Source organism: Protomyctophum parallelum (genome assembly GCF_964188405.1).
Source record: "Protomyctophum parallelum genome assembly, chromosome: 4".
NCBI lineage: Eukaryota > Metazoa > Chordata > Actinopteri > Myctophiformes > Myctophidae > Protomyctophum > Protomyctophum parallelum.
Window position 1 is genome coordinate 31,033,070 of NC_139700.1, and position 16,532 is coordinate 31,049,601.

At 41.1% G+C, this 16,532-nt stretch overlaps 1 long non-coding RNA gene across 1 annotated transcript; it reads left to right on the forward strand.

Moving 5' to 3' along the window:
* The first annotated feature begins 213 nt into the window (after positions 1 to 213).
* LOC310857710 lies at positions 214 to 786 on the forward strand. Its single transcript, XR_014569170.1, has 3 exons — positions 214 to 342; positions 422 to 499; positions 706 to 786. It is a non-coding gene; the product is annotated as an uncharacterized lncRNA (long non-coding RNA).
* Positions 787 to 16,532: the final 15,746 nt, after the last annotated feature.

The following is a 16,532-nucleotide window of genomic DNA, read 5'->3' on the forward strand; positions in this document are numbered from 1 at the left end:
TTTGGGTATTTAGAGAAGTGCCATATACATTTGAGCTATTATTATTATACATCACATTTTCAGTGGCCATTTATATGACATAATTATCACGTCATGGTTTACATTTTGGTCACTTTAAATATACTTTGACATAAAATGTAGGGGCTTAGTGGCCTGTGTGGCCAGTGCTTAAAATATTACTGTCTATCCCCCTTATTTCCCTCCAACTAACTTAGATGATTTAATACTTTCTGGGGGACATACCTGGAGGAGAGACGATCATTACAGAGTATGCTCGGACGAAAAGCCTAACGGATAGCAGAAGGTGTGACATGGTGATTGCACACATGACAAGTGAACATGGTATGTTTTCTGGTAAACATAGTGTGCCAGCCAGGCAGAAAGTGTCTGAAACATTTGTGTGTTTGCTTTTTGTTTGCAGGATAATTTGGCTCCGTCATGAAGGGACTGTTGACCCACGAAGAGGCTATGCTCAAAGTCACCGTGAAAACCATGAAGAGTAAGTACTCCATAACAATGAGGATTGTTACACTATATACAATATTTGAAAGCATACTATAAATACCAGTTCAAGAAATTCAGCAATTTTTAGTTCTCAATATGTCTTTCAGAAATTCTTCCTTTTAACACATGTCCATATAAGTTTAAACAACAAGCAATTGTATGATATCAACTAGTATGTAAAACAACTCCTCTCCTCTCCAGTTGCCATTTGCACGCGCACCGAGATGGAGGACTTCCTCCGGGAAGCAGCCTGCATGAAGGAGTTGGACCAGCAGAATGTCATGAGACTCCTGGGTGAGAGAACAGACTCCTGGGTGAGAGAACAGACTCCTGGGTGAGAGAACAGACTCCTGGGTGAGAGAACAGACTCCTGGGTGAGAGAACAGACTCCTGGGTGAGAGAACAGACTCCTGGGTGAGAGAACAGACTCCTGGGTGAGAGAACAGACTCCTGGGCGAGAGAACAACGCCTTTGTATACGTTTGAATTGTTAAACTGCAGTTTACAGCAGCATCATTTCAGACGCAGACAATGTTGCAGATTAGTTGGCTCATCACATGTGCACCTACAGCTATCTCAAGGTACAGCATCAGTATTGCTAATGACAGAACATTGGCATGTGTCTAGCTTGCCTGTGCAAATGGCCCTGGTCAACACTCATTCCATAGAGGAGATCTTGAATAAACAAGAAGGTGGCCGCACACACCAATAGCTAGAGTACCAATATTTATTAGGACAGCAGGTAAGACAGGAATATCCAACGTTTCGGCGGTTAAGGAATACAGGGCACATAATGGTTCACACTTAAATATGGTGCCAGAGAGTCATGCAACCAATCAGAAGGGGGTAGGGGAACACGGGTTAAATAAGACCTGTCCCTGTGATATGAGAGGTAGGGATCATGGTCATGTGGTGTCTCAAGTTCACATACAAGAGTTTATCTAAAAAATGACTCATTCCAATCAAAAACATAACTAACATGACGTAATCGTGTGTTTTAGTTTTTTCCATCATCTGACATCATGCATTCTCTCATCCGTCTATGAATCAAGGCTCAACTTATGATGAAAAAATAAGTTGAAAAAACTATAACCAATACTAAAACTAGAAATAAAGCTAGTCAATTCCTATGACTAAAACGACTGGTTGAGAAAATAAAAAAACACTTGAACCCCAGCATCCCTATTCTAAGAGGAGCGTTGGCCAAGAATAGTAGATCCACAAGCTCACATACAACATGGTGTGAGCTTGCAGATCAGCCATTTTCGACAAAGACATTCCATGTAGACAGTTGCAACCTCAGCTCCATTTTATTAAGAATAGGGGGTTTAAGTGGTTAAGCTAATGAATTTCACAACTGCAACTGCTCCAAATATCATTAAAGTCCATTATAGCCGGTATGTGAACGGGAACAGGAATAGGGGTGTGGTGTGTTTGTTTATGGGGGTACAGGTATGTGATGAAGGTTGGTGTTCTGTGTGTGTGTGTGTGTGTGGTGTGTATATACTGTACGAATACTTTATACTCATTCAAACCAAGCCGGGGTGGGCTGGGCATGGGGAAGCATAATGTAAATTCCATTTGTCATTCGACAGAGCCTAAAGCTCGATCGAGTGCTCTGCTTTGCTACTCAGTCCGCGTTGAAATTAGGAGATCTTCAAGCTCACAAAGCGTCGTACTGGACACGTTGTGAGCTTTTTAGATCTTCAATGTTCAACACGACCTGTGGTCTTGAAAATAAATTTGGGTTAAGAAGACATGTAGTCCGTCAGCCGACAGGCTTCTTTTGTTTAAAGTGGGACATTTGGTATACTTTTTTTATTGGCTTTTATTGGCCTAAAATATTGTCTATACTGTATACATACATTCATGAATCCACTTGCTGACCGGCTGTCACTATTGGACAATTTTTGTTTTCATTAACATCCTATGGCAGGCAAACATTTCAAACTTTCCTTATTCGTTAAGTAGCATGTGACATGTCAAACTAGGGGGCTTTCGTGATTCTGAATCCATTCCAAGCATTAGTTTTGCACGAAAAAATTGATTCAGAATCATGAAAACCCCCTAGTTTGACATGTTACATGCTACTTAAAGCAAAAGGAAAGTTAGACATTTTTGCCTGCCATAGGACGTTAATGGTAGGATCACAAGAAACCCCTATAAAAAGGATTGCCCAGTAGTGACAGCCTGTCGGCAAGTGGATTCATGAATATATGTATATAGACAATATTTTAGGCCAATAAAAAAGACTATACCAAATTTCCCACCCGTCCACCTCGACTGCCGGACAAATGCGCAATCTTAGCAGGCTACCGGTATACACACATTTTATAAATTATAGGCTATTATTATACAACCTGTAATCAATGCATGGGGTTTTGACTTAGTAGATAAAATGAGGCTGCTGGCTATATTTTTGATAGCTTGCACTCACTGTTTTTGTGTGTTTTCTTGGCATTGGTCACTATTAGATTTCGAGTAATGAATGAAACAGATCAGCAATTAAATTCTACCTTTGCAGTGAAATGATCATGTCCAGAAAAATACTACTTGAGGTATATCGTATATTATATTTTTTCTATGATCTCATCAGGTTCATATCTTGCTGAAGCCGCTCCAGGGTGAGATCAACACACTGCCACTCTGGTTCCGGAAGAGCAACCTCGCCCTCAACGTCAACAAGACTAAGGAGTCAATCGTGGACTTCAGGAGACAGCGGAGAGTGCGCCCATCCTCATCGATGCCCATGCCCCTTCGATCAGGCAATATATGTATTGCACTTCAATATAATATTTATTGAACCTCAACAGTAAACCAGGTGTAATTGCCTACACCAGTCACCAGTGGCTCTCAAACTTTTTGGACCTCAAAAGTCCAACAACTTCAGACAAGACAACTGGTAGACAATACTGTCTAATTAAAGACACAAATTGGCTCAGAACTTAAGACAACTGGTCAGTGGTCTGTCACTCACACACACACACACGCACACACGCACACACACACACACACACACACACACACACACACACACACACACACACACACACACACACACGAGAGGCCCTCCCCTGCATATCTCTCTCTCTCTCTCTCAGTCTCTCTCTCTCTCTCTCTCTTTGCATGCAGTCAGGCTGTCAACATTAGCTTTAGCATTAGCATGGTCTGTGTAGCATCAAGCTTTCACAACTGACTGCTATGTTTGTTTTATTCTAACCGTGTGAAGCCCAACACACACCGGCTCCGTCCGACGCGGCGCGGCGCCGCCTGGAAAATATAACTGGTTCTATCGGCGCGGCAGGCGACGCGGCGGACGGAGCCGGTGTGTGTTGGGCTTCATGTTTGCAGCAGCAGGAGAAGCAGCAGCAGCCCCATTGCACACACGCACGCGTGCACACACACACACACACACACACACACACACACACACACACACACACAGACACACACACACACTGTCAGCCGGCCCGTGGTAACAGAAAGCTTGGGGACACATAATAACGGAGCACATTTCATTGTCAGTAACGGACCAACGGTAACTGCGTTGTAACGATGACAATTGTAATTAATTAGATTACCCGTTACTGAAAAAAATAACGACGTTAGGTAGCGCCGTTTGTTTAAACGCCGTTATACCCAACACTGATCTCGCCTATGTCTCATTTATCTCTCAAATGCAGCTTTTAATGTATCTCACCTATGTCTCATTTATCTCTCAAATACAGCTCTTAATGTATCTCACCTATGTCTCATTTATCTCTCAAATACAGCTCTAATGTATATTCGCCTATGTCTCTTTACGACTCCTAGTATTCAAGTTAGGAGCTGAGCTGAGAAATAAAAGCTGGTTCTCAAGAGAAGCATCTGAGATTAAAATGAGAAGCAGATTTTTCCTCTGGGGCCTAATAGGTAGGTACGCATGCACCTTAGATTGTTTGCTTAAGCCTAAACTCAGGTAACCACATTATTAATGAACTGTGAAGTTAATACTGAAAGATGACAAATATGTTACCAAAAAGTAAATGGATTTATCAGATCACCATAATTAACAGCCAATGTGATTAACATTCACTCATTCTGTTGGAGAGTCTTGCATGAGACACACAATTTCTATCTGCTCCTTTATTGTATATCAGGACACGATAAGCTGTAGATGCAAATGCAATTTAGAAAATAATTGAAGACTGATAGGCTATACTATACAACCCTAAATGTGGGCATGTTGTTTATTGTGTGGGGAAAATATACACCCACGTACTGTCTGCCACAGAGTATTATGTGAGAGTGAAGCCTCCCATGTATGCCATTGGGCTGAGAAATTAGATATTGATTTTCCATGCAGTACGAGAAAGCACATGAAAGGAGTTTGTTTTTGCGAGACTGGGTGCCCATATTGCACTGATGCCAGTGTATTGACTAATTCCCCAGTGCAATGAGTGGATTTGTGTTGGTTTTGTTTATGATCAATTACATTCGACCTCAAAATACGTGTGCCGGTTGCACACACATGCACGCGCGCACACACAGAACAGCTACAGAGATCAAGTGGGATAACTTTCTCCAGCTGAACCTCGCTATTTTCAGGGGTGGAAAGTAAACAGACTAAGTACATTTACTCAAGTGCTGTACATATATTATACTTCTACTCCACTAAACATCTCAGAGGCAAATATTGTACTTATTACTGGACTATACATATTTGACAGCTTTAATTAGATGCTTCGCTTGGATTAATATACAAAACATACATTAACCACTTGAGCCCTATTGTATAATTTGTTGCTGCCGGGAGGAAACTTCGTAACTCCACTTTTGAGGTTTTTGATTTATTTGGCATAAATCAGTGCTTATGGTTTCGAAAATATTGAACCAATAGAAAGTAGTTAAAAACCTCTTAACTCCACTGGACCCTCAAAATGTCTGCTAAAACAACTAACTCCACCATGCATCTCTCCACCTCTCATGGAAGTAATTGACAATATACAGTATAAAGTTACAACACCAACTTTGATGAGGCAGTATTGCTTTGTTTTAAAAATATAAGGTTTTCTTAATTTCCTGAAAAAAAGATCTGCTGTTTTGAAAATGTGTTTATTGTTTATACATCAAGGAAAATTCTTGTGAAAAAGGGTATTCTGCATAATGGGTACTTAGTACTAAGTATAATCTTTTTATAATAATTGTATTGTACTTTTACTCAACTGTCCTGAATACCGGACATTTACTAGAATTGTAAGTGTTTAAGAGTTTTGAGTGTTCATGTACAGGGGTCTGGCCGTCCCTTCAGCTCTTGATAAAAAAATGCATTTTCGGGCCAGGATACCATTTTTATACAGTAGAGAGAACACACACAGGACAGGATACAGATTAAGTTAAATTGGAAGTGGTGACATAAATATATATGAGCACACAAATTTGGAACTGGAACACTATAAAAATGGAATCTGATCAATGTGTACTTTCTCCTGATTGGCTGAAGATTGTCCACCCACCTGGAAAATGTATTTTGAAAAAGTTTGACAACAATGTATCGGCCTCAGGTCTTCGTGGGGTAAGTAACACATCTGAGTATATCTTCCAGTGAAATCAGTGCTCAGTGCACACACAGCCCATCCCTCTGTGCTGTCAGCTCTGTCACCCCAGCAGACCCGCCGGTTGAACTGATCAAAATTCATCCCTCAGCCTCCCCAGACCAGACCAAGCAGAGATGGCTTCCTATAGCTCTGTCACCCATGGCCCAGTGGGAACATGGGATTCATCCTTAATTCCTGCACCGACTCTCTGATGTTATCAGGAGGTGACATTCAGCCAGCGCTTCTCAACCTGCGGGCCGGGGCCCACATGGGCAGTGAGGATATTGCAAGAGGACCCCCGGCAGGAACCCCTTTTGGTTTTTTTTAAGCATTGTTATATTTTGGCTATTGAAAAATAGCAGACATACAAGCTACGAGCTTGTATGTCCGCTATTTCTTTTTAATCTTGAAAATGTGGCACAAATCTTTGAATATATTCTTTCAGAGCGAACGTTTTTAAATAAAATCTTTGCTTCTGGGGGGGGGGGAGTCCCTGGAACAACATCCGCGTCCGCGGCCAAATACAGATAATTATGGGCGTCCTTGACATCAAATATTGAGCACCACTGATATAAATTATGGAAAACATAGCCTGGTGGAACCACTCCCCCTGCTGGACAACATTTGCATTCTGCCAGAAGCGTGAGTCTGGTATCTCTCGGGCAGAGATGATGTACTATGATGTGCGATATGTATGTATGGGCCCACTAGAGGCGGGATCAACACGAGACTGGTGACATTATTGAAGCTGTGCCACAGCACAAATGTAAACTCAACCTAACAAGACTACAACTCGAAATTATTATGGATATATCAGATTGTTGTCCCGCTGCCTCCGGGTTCATCGTCTCTGCTTGAGAGAGCCCAGATGCAGGCAGGACGAGGGAACTGGTGAACTCAATACTGCCACAATCTGGCAGAGTCAGGTTAATAGAAAGAAATTCATGATTTAGAAGACATTTTTTTAATTTTGTCGTCAGGCCTAAATGGGTTAAAAAAAGTGAGTGTATAACTTGTTTTATTTCTATAAAGATTAGTTTTCATTTCATCATTCATTTTAATTAGTATACTAGACTAGAATATTTTGGCACTGTTGAGGAGGATAGATTGTGGTTTGTGTGTTAAGAAAAATGAAAATGAAATGCATTTGTATTTGTATTGCCCTCTCCTCTACAACTACATATATGTATAAGGCAGAGATATTTTAATAAGGTACATCCAAGTTATGAATTTGTGTCTGTTGGATATGTCCCTTTCAACATGACATTGTATTTATTTCTCTTTTATTGGATGCACACACTTGCTTGCCTATTAGTATGAAGTTGAGTAGAATCTAGAATTCTAGGCATAAAGGCATTATACAGTGTGTGATGATGAGTGGATTTTCAGTTCATGTGTAATATAGCGGCATAGTTTAAGTAATGGAGCTGTAGGGGTTACAGAGAGGCAGAATAACTGCCACTGTGTGGCATAGCAGCATTGGATGACAGAAGTGATATTTTTGTATGAATAACAGCGTTACATAAGGTTTTTAGCAGCATGATCAAGTACCTGTGGCTCTATCCCTCTGTCTCTGTGTCTGGTGCGCACGCATGTGCACACGCACGAACGCACACACGTCATAGTTCCATGGGGGGGTATGTTCTCAACTTCTCACGCTGGCATGTTGTCACGTTACATGAGTTTTACCTGAAGGCATATCTCTTCCATCACTATCTGTATGTGCTGCAGTGTCTCTGTGTCTCTCTGTTCATTTGTGATGTGGGGCGCGTGCCATGCGGTGCAGCAAATGTGTGGGGGTGCACATACATCTCTGTGTGGTGTGTGTGTGTGTGTGTGTGTGTGTGTGTGTGTGTGTGTGTGTGTGTGTGTGTGTTAGGCTGCGCAACAGTGACACTTGGTGGTCAACAAACTCTATTTCTGTACTCAGACGGACATGTACAAACGTACGTACATACAGGGACATGCATAGATAGGGACACACATAGCTGTCTATAGGAGTGGCTAGCACCACTCAAAAATATAAAATCACATATAGTTGTTGTTCACGGATTGGCAAGGCAAGAGATTCAGCTTTATTTTGAGGTGTAAAGTAACTAAGTACATTTACTCAACAACTATACTTAAGTAGATTTAAGGTACTTTACTTGATTAATTCAGTTTTTTTATACTTTTATATATACTTTTTTATACTAGGCAAATGTTGTTCTTTAAACTCCACTACATTTATTTGACATTTGTTGCTATAGTTACTTTGCAGATACAAGTTCGTCACATTGATGTGTTTTGAACCTGCAGATCGGGTTAGCGGATCTTGGTAAATTCAATTGGAGTTGGGATTTGGGGCATTTGTGCCTTCGATGTCACACAAATTAGATAAGATCTTTATTGTCACTGTATGAGACGAAATTCTGTTTAGTGCAGCACAACATATAACAGTATCAAGAGAGGACGCAAAGACAACGAAAAAAACACTGAGGGGGCTAAAACTTCATGGCATAAAACTGTTAGTCCGTCATCATAGTCCAGTCCAGTCAAGTCATCTCAATCCATTAATAAATATTAAATATTCTAATGCACTGTTAAAATGATAAGATAAAATAAGGGGACCACACAATCATAAAATTCATATGCAAATTCATCAACAGTAGGAGGAGACCATGGGGGAATATATTACTATATACTATTGCACTTGCCCATATGCTATTGCATATAATATATCATATTGCGTTTGCCCATAGTCTATATTGCACTTGCCAGATAGGACAGTCATATGCAAATTAGAGCATATCTCTGCTTCTGAACATGCTAATTCTTTATAGATACTGTATGACTATACATTTTCAAGGGTGTTCTTTGACATACAGCCTTCAGATATGACTGTTCTCAATGTAGTTCTGCACTTTTGTGCTTTACATATTAATATATAATAAATGTCACTGAACCTCCCCAACATTTATACAAAAAATGTTTTTAGATGTGTGCAGGTAGTATTGGGATAAAAGGAAGGAAGCCAAACCAAAGTACAACTTGAACCTTGAACCACAGTCTGCAACGTCAATTGTCAATTTAAACCTATTCAGATCTATGTGAGCTGAGCAATCATTAAATAGGATTGGAATGGATTTACTATAGCTACTTGTTGCATAACACTCATGAATTTGAAGATACGGCACCTTTATCGTTGGAACATTTTGAGCAGACATTTGTGCATCATTAATGCATCATTAACGCACATTTTTCTTTAGCTGTTCTTGTTTATAATAATCACAGATAAGGCACCTTTATCTTTGTAACATTTTGACCAATCATGTATTTGCTCTTAACTGTACTTACATGCTATGTTTTGAATATTTTGAGCAGTTTAATATTGAATGACTTTACAAAAGGGAAAAAAGTATAAAGGCAGATAAGTACACAATCTCCAGGCTACATAAAGGCTCAGTAGAATCTCTCCCTGACCCGCGCATCACCCCTGCACGGCAGGTTTATTGTCTCCACCAGCCGAAGGCATGGGGAGAGCAGAGCCTTAGATATAGACAGAGTTAAGCAAACTGCGTTCACTTCATGGGGCCAGTCCAATGGCGGCTCTTCTACATAGACTTCTATTGAGAATGGGGACAACCAACTGGGACAAGTCCTGGACCGGAAGTAGGCAGACATGCATTGGACCCAGGCCACAGCCCAGCTTTAATGATCTTAAATCCCTTCATTTTAGATTGTTTTGTAGTAACAGTACACCATAAACATTAAAGAGACTAGTTGTTACTGTACAATACTTTAAAACAGTTGTCATGTTGCACACATGCTTAAACTAGCTCTTATTTGCACCGCCCTCGTTGAAAACAAACCCCATATTGCATGTGCTGTTGCACGGTGGGAGATCATGTCATCCTCTTTGGAGCAGACAACAGACCAGGTGACCTGTATGTCTTAGACTTCAGTTCTAGCCTCAAGACATTATGTAAGCTAGCAGTTATTCAGTACGGTCTGGTTCAGTCTGAACTCCCACACAACATCCGGTGGGAACTGGCAGCCATGACGGCACCAGAGAAAATAAACATCAGTCTGTGTTCCAGGCTGATTTGCTGCGCTCCATGGATCTGTATCGTCACTGTGCTGCTCAGTCTGGCAAGCAGGAGGTTGACTCGTATGTCCTAACGTCACCTAATGTCCCCTCACTCGTGAACAAGACCCTGAGATACTTAAACTCCTTCACCTGGGGTAATGCCTCATTCCCTACAGATACTTAGAATCCTTCACCTTGGGTAATGCCTCATTCCCTACAGATATTTTTCAATGTGACCGAGACTCTTGAAGAGCCTAAATCAGGTTACTGGGATTGGAGCAGAGGATCGCACCTTGGTAAGGCAAGGGGTCCAGGCCTTGTAATTTATAGACTGAAGATGTCGCCTCTGACGTCATTGTTGTGATGTCAGAGTGACATCTCATATCCTTCGTAACACAATTAGTGGGAATTTGCAAATGCCCACTAGGCCGGGGAAGTCAGGGAATGTCACTTGAAATTTTTCAAATCAGCCTCATCTGGCCACAAAATATCACAGGATCTACTGAATGTGAAGGTAGTCTACTGGGGGGAAGCCACACTGTGTGTCATAGGCTCAATAAGTCAGTTTGACACATTCAGTAGATCCCGTGATCTTTTGTGGCCAGATGTAATTTATTGGGGTCTAGTAGGACTATAATATAAATATATCGCTATAAAATAAAAAATATATTACATATTTAGCCACATGCTCGAATGCCCCCCTGTCAAAAACAGCTAAAATCCCTAAAACGAAAGAAAGCAGAACATTTAAAAATAAAAATCACACACGTGTGAACTGAGTGGTGCAATCCCCCCCCCCCCCCCCCCCCCTCTCTCTCTCTCTCTCTCTCTCTCTCTCACTATCTCTCATTAGAGTCACTACCCCTCCCACTGTTTCTGCTTACACAGACACACAAACAGGTACAAGGACATTGCAAGCTGGTTGTAGGAGTGGTTGCACCACTCAAAAATAACACTCACCTTATATAACAACCTAAATCCTAAAACATGAACCTTGGTTGAAAAAACCTTAAAGTTGTCCTTTAACTGGACTTGAGTCAAACTAGGGATTTTCCATAATTCGGAGTTGATTGCAAGCATTTATTTTTCACGAAGACCACTCCCTGGTGGAAAAATGGCCGCTCATCGTTCACCCCCCAGTGTAGTCTGGTGGGAATGCTGATAATTGTCATTTTTTTGGGGTAAAATTACAATGCATTTTTTTGTTTTTAACCTTCTAGTTTGCATAACAAACAAAAGCAACAAAGCAAACAAATTGGACAAATAAAGTGTACATATTTATGTTCTGAGGGTCAGACAACGTGTGTAAGGTATTTGTAATGTAATTATTGGTAAGCTTACTCCTAAATATGCAAGAGGCCACCATTACAGAAAACTGTTTAGTACTCAAAGGGGTCCACATGCACCCACTTATTTTATTGAATGTTCTACTTTCGACTTAGGACATACAAAATACAGATTTAGATGATACCATGTAAAAATCATGGGCAAAGTAAAATATTAATTAGGGCCCTGGTGACCCGAAACACATATAAGTCAATGGGGTGGCATTAATGGACTATCATGGGGATCGCTGCTATGTAGAACTCACCCCCAGAATGAGTTACAGCCACATAACTGTATTGTAATGTCATGTACACTATTACTGTACAGTACCTGTACTGTACAGTATTACTGTAATGTACTGTACTGTACTGTACTGTACACTACTGTACTGTACACTATTACGGTTATGTACACTATTACTGTACTGTACAGTGTACAGTGTACACTACTGTACTGTACAGTACACTATTACTGTTCTGCACTAGTACTGTACTGTACACTACTGTACTATAGTGTACACTATTACTGTACTGTTACTGCACTGTACACTATTACTGTACTGTACACTATTACTGTACTGTACCTGTATTGTACTGTACACTACTGCAGTGCACAGCACTGTACAGTCTGGTGCTCTTGACTTGAACCCAAGGATCATCATCATCATAACCTGTATTTCAACTCGGAGTACAGTTGAGGGGCAGGCCATCATTTTCAATGTAGGTGAGATACAACACAATCATCAACAGAAATGACATTCACATACAATAGGAGAAACAAGACGGTGAGTGGTTCCTGAGCCGGTTTATAGGAAGCGGAAGTCCCCTAAAAATATGATGTTCCAGACTTAAATGTATTCTTGGTGACGACATTTAAATATAGTGAATGGAATAGTATTCCTGGCCAGGAGCTGCTAGAGCTCCGTGAATAGTGTCCATACAGTAGGTGTCCTATAGAGTGTCGCAGTCCCGCCCCCTTTGCATTTTGCCCATAGGCTTTTCTTAAAGTATTTATTTAAAGATGGTTACGCCACGGACAAAGCCAACTCGGATCGTGACAAATCATGACAATGAACACTATGTTTTGGGCCTATCAAATAATTTATAAGAAGAAAAACAAAACAAATAGTGTTGTCTCCTGCCTTTATTTTCTTCTTTCTAATGAAATGTCACGATCCGAGTTGGCTTTGTCCGCGGCGTAACCATCTTTAAATAAATACTTTTAGAAAAGCCTATGGGCAAAATGCATTGGGATTCATTTCCTGGGCCACTCGTCGTTCTGAAAGGGGGTGGGACTGCGACACTCTATAGCAGTTTGTCAAGGGATTTGTGCCAGTCAAGACCACCCTACCCCCTGCACCTGAGAAGCTCTTGAGGGTCATAAGATGCAACTGCCAGTCTGACTGCAGCACCCTAAGATGCAGTTGCAAAAGAAACACCATGGAGTGCAGTCCGGCCTGTGGACACTGCAGAGGATCCAGCTGCATGAACTCAAAACAGATGGCCTGTGATGAGGATGAAGATTAGATTGTGTAGTGTTGTATTGTGTAAGTGATTTAATTATTTGACCAGTCTAGCCATTTTTGTACTTTACCTTATTTTTTTCTCTGTCCTTACTAACCGTCTCCTGTTCATCCCTCAGCCTTATCTCCTGCCCTGCATGCCAAGACACCAGAGCCCCCATCTCCATGGACCTATCCCCACGGACATAAACCCTTGAGCCCCATCCTCGAGGACTGAGCTCCACAGAGCCTATCTACTAATATTCCAAGAAGAAAAAAATGTCTTTATCAAATGTTTTGATTAGTTCTGGCGTGTATGCTAATTGGTGCATATCAAATAAGATAATGTGTGATTTGCATGAGTAAACAGAATAATTCAATGAAGTTGTGATTGACTTTTTTTCTTGTCTTTGTGTGTGTAATCAGCTTGTGAGTTTTTATAGTGATATCTAAAAGTAAAATTTTGAACCCCATTCACCACTATATGTTATAACAGGCATTTTTCGATATGAATATATATAGGTCGTTTTCAAAACTTTCCCATGATGGGATTCCTTGGGACTTTTTTTCCCTCACTAAGGACATAATGAGGATACAAAATCAGTTGAGTTTGCTACTGTTGCAATTTGTCCTAGGTTTTTTCATATAATGACTGGACTATTAGGGCACCTCAAGGGGTCAGTGATTGGTGTCCCTGTGAGGTGCCCAAGTAGTAGTGGCACCATTATATGTTGGTTGGACTCAAATGCATGACTCAGAGACATCTAACTGAAAACCCACATGGGCACTTTAAAGACGGGAGAGGGGGTAGTAGCAAATAATCATGTGTAGAGGCAAGGAACCATGGCAGCCATAATGGAGTCCTGTGGAGAAACTGTGTGAAGCAGAGCACAAGCACCATGTGAATGGGATGGTGAATGCATGGGAATGCTGATAAATGTGATTCATTTTAGGGTGATTCATTTTAGGGTAACATTTGGGAACGCGGCCATTATCATTCAACGGTGCTGAATCGGAAAACGGCTCCGTTATTACCGTCTATAGATGCTGATCATTACATCACACTTCCGTACTCCAATCACACCTCATTCTCTCAATGAGGCGGTCCAATACGTCTCTCTGCCCTCAAATGATGAATGTTATTGAATCACTATATCCTAGCTTTTCTTACATTATAATTCTGTTCAGGCCCTGTTTGGACCTGTGCTATGTTTAAATTGTTCTAATATGATTGGCATAATATTCATGACCTGTTTGATTAATCTGTGTAATACATGGGAGATGGACCTGGACATATACTGAATAGCCTACCTTGGAAGTGTCCTGTATTTGTCATCTCTATACTGTCCAGTCTGTGATGTGATCAATATCATGTGCCAATATGCTGCAGTTGAAAGTCTGCATATTGTGGGGAGTTTCTAATGTCTACACTCAAACCTGTCTAGAACAGCAGGAATCAGCATGCAATATAACTCTTTGAGACCAAGAATTAGAACGACAGCAATAGCCATGCATGCCGTTCGTTGCTGTTTCATAATTATAATCGTGTTTTTATGCATGTGCATTATATTAATTATACACACTTAAGTATGTACAGTAAGTGTTTAGGGCTTGAGAGTTTAGGGGTGCATTAAAAAATTCTGAAATGTAATAATGAGTACTGTTAACTTGGACTACTTTAAGTATATTTATATGCTAAACATTTGACTTTAACCAACCCCAGGGGGGTAAAGGGGGTAAATCCGCAACATCGGAGTTGGAACCGGAGACCAATTGGGTCCATTGACCCGCTGAGCGCTGTTCAGAGGTGGACAGCCGCTGCCCCCGCCGGAGAGGGCAATGGGGCTCAAGAGGTTTTAAACCCCAGTAGGCCTACTCTGGGGAGCCCTAAGATCAACCAAGTGGTTCAAGTGGTTAAATCCAAAATCGGAGTATATATATATTTTTCTCCCACCACTGGTTTTTATTCTTGCTCCTCTGTCTGGTGAAAGATAGCACACTGTGCTCTGATACACTGTTCTGGTGAATAACTGAATATGTATGACTGAGGTGCTCTGCAGTGGAACTGGCCTGTAATGGAGCCTCTCCAAAGCTCCTCTGGTAGTTAAGTGCCTCCTGTGACCCAGTGCACGATACAGTACTTGCTGTGGGGACAATTCAATATCAGAGAATACAGGTGTACCAGATTCATACAAAAAGTAACCTCTTGGCTATGTGTGGAGTGAATGTCCTTATACAGCACATGCAAATTATGTTTTCAGTATAAGTGATAATTGGATTTGCTTCATACTATCGAGTCAGCACTACGTGTATTTACATCTTAACAAATTTTGCCTATGAATAATTAAAAGCTTTGCTCTCTTCAACATAGAGGGAATGGTAATGGGGTTTCTGTTTAACACCACAGCACATTTTTGTTTGGGCAGTTGGAACCGTTTTGGGAAAGGAATGAACCTTTAAAAAAAGCCTGATTCCTCACACAGGCCTCATTGCATGCTGTGTTTAAAATTATACAAAATGTTCCAATACTTTCAAGATAATTAAAAAAAAAGGCATATCCCTGCATGCTGTTTGGAAGAAACCACCTAACTCTTATGAAAATAATAAATACAAATACAGCCAGCTCAAGTGGAGTTAGGAGGTTTTTGTTGAAGCGCGTTTTAATACTTTTCATTGGTTCAATATTTTTTTTAACCAACACACAGACGTAAAGGGTGTTCAATAGCACTGATTTATAAAAGAATCAGTGCTATAAAAAAGGTTTGCTAAACAGGTGGAGTTAGTTGGTTTGGCAGATAGTTTGAGGATCCAATGGTTTTCGCCAAAACACTTTTTAATACTTTCCTTTGGTTAAATATTTTTCTAACCAACACACAGATGTAAAGGGTTCAATAGCATTGATAAAAAAGGAGTTAAAAAGGTGGTTTCTTCCGGACAGCAACGACACAAGCTTGCAATGCTTGTACATCTGCGACCGACTGCAGAGGTAGGTAGGTAGGAGATAGGAAGGTAGGTAGGTAGGTAGGTAGGTCACATGTGCTTACGTTTGTTTCTAAATATCTGTGAATTTCCCCGGCCTAGCTACAAAGTGAAATAGGTTTACTTCTCTGTGGTCCTTAACTCCAGCGATGGCAGCCATGCACAATGCTATGGCGCTGGTCATTAATAATGAATATAGGAGGGACCGCAAAGTGGGCACCCTGCGGATCCGGGCATCTGTTGCCGGGGGTTCAGGAACTGCCATGGAAAATTGGACATTTAGGAGCCAGCTGGACGAGCACCATGCCCCGCTGTGCCACCACTACACAGGTTCCCACTGGCAGCCTGCCACCGCCAGGCTACAACCCAGCGGACCAGAGCATGCCAGATGGTGCCCTTGCCAACCCCTTTTACAGCCGCGGTGAACTGCCCACTTCAACCAAGTTTTCTCTCACTTACACACAGTGGTGGTCAAAGTATCTATTCCGATTTTGAACCCCAACTTCCATATTCTTGGGGGGAACATTTGTCAAACAATAGCTGATCTACGAGCTTGTAGCAAAGTAGCAATACAGCAA